This window comes from Mycteria americana, unplaced genomic scaffold, assembly GCF_035582795.1.
Source record: "Mycteria americana isolate JAX WOST 10 ecotype Jacksonville Zoo and Gardens unplaced genomic scaffold, USCA_MyAme_1.0 Scaffold_39, whole genome shotgun sequence".
Classification (NCBI taxonomy): Eukaryota; Metazoa; Chordata; class Aves; order Ciconiiformes; family Ciconiidae; genus Mycteria; species Mycteria americana.
The window spans coordinates 1,418,276-1,419,663 of NW_027445626.1; the positions used below are offsets into that span (position 1 = coordinate 1,418,276).

At 60.9% G+C, this 1,388-nt stretch overlaps 1 non-coding gene across 1 annotated transcript; it reads left to right on the forward strand.

Annotated features, from left to right (window-relative positions):
* Positions 1-644: 644 nt before the first annotated feature.
* On the forward strand, positions 645-716 carry TRNAA-UGC (transfer RNA alanine (anticodon UGC)). The gene has a single exon. It is a non-coding gene; the product is annotated as a tRNA-Ala (tRNA).
* The last annotated feature ends 672 nt before the right edge of the window (positions 717-1,388 follow it).

A 1,388-nucleotide genomic window follows, 5' to 3' on the forward strand; every position in this document is an offset into this window, starting at 1 on the left:
GACACCATCCCTGCATGTGGTCAAAGCATCAGCCTTTGAGTTACCAGCTGAACACACTCACCCACCCTGCCACACAGACCCCAGCCAGGGCTGTCCCAGGGCACTGCTTTGCTGCCAGGACAGTCATCAGTGCTGAAGGAATGGGAAGGTCCCTGAGCCCAACCCCCATGCCCAGCCCCATGGAGATGGAAGCCTGCTCTTCAAGTCACCTCCAGGGATGCTGGGGAACAGAGGGCTGCAGGGGGAGGCCTGGTGCCTGGAGGAGCGGGTATAAGATTTCTGCCACCACATCCCCTCCACGGCGTGCCCTGGGATGCCACCGGAGCCTGCGGGCACTTCACCCCAGGCAGGGCATTTCCCTCACCCTGTTGCACTGCTCCTGCTGTGGAGTTGGGGACAGATGTGGCACAGAGGGGTGTTGCCCTGGGTGGCAGAGGAGGCTCAGGGGAAGGGGTTTTCTCCTCTCCATCGACCCATCCCGCAGTGGGCCAGAGTGTGGGAGCAGCACCTGCAGCAAGAGCCTCCTTCTGCCCCATTGCCCTGCAGAGGCGTTGAGGGTCCCTGGGCACACAGGGGACAACAGGACTGTGCTCATCAAAGACACATCACGGGAGGAGAGTGTCTCTCCTGCTGGCAGGTGTCAAGGGGATGTAGCTCAGTGGCAGAGCGCCTGCTTTGCATGTGGGAGGTCCTGGGTTCAATCCCCAGCATCTCCAGGGCTGCTTTTTGCCCTGACTCCCCAGCTTCAGGCAGGTGCGGGCCAGAGCCCATGGAACAGCCCATGGAGACTGGGGTCCTGGCAGAGCATGAGGAGAGGGAATCTCAGCCCGTGTGTCCCAGAAAGTGGCTCTGCACCCTGTGCTGGGGCAGTGGGGAGCAGAGCTGCATCCTCACCATTGTGGGAGGTAATCCGTGGGCCATGATCCCCCCTGGGGATGGCTGGGGTGTTTTGGGGTGAGCAGCAGGATTATTCCCCAGGGACCATGGGCTCTCGCAGCCCCACAGCCTGACCCCAAGCCTGCTGTCCCTGAGATGTGCCCCTTGCCTACCACTGTGTCATCGTTCTCTGCTCCCCCTCATCAGCCTCAGGGAGGTGACCCAACACCTGGGCAGGCAAGCCCCAGCTCTGGGTCAAAGCCCTCAGAGACTTTTAATAAGAACCAATATGGACGCACAGTGTAAAAGCGGGAATAAAAATAGAGGAAACTGCAGGTGGTTTCTGCTGCCCGTGGTAAAGGGAGATGTTTCCCTGGTGCTCACAGCTCTCCCAGCTGCACAGAGCTCTCCTCCCTCCTGGCTGCGCCCAGCTGCACAGCAGGGATGGGCTCTCCTGGCCTGGGGCTCAGGGACTGTTGTGCACCAAGCTGCCGTGTCACAGCCTTTGTGTC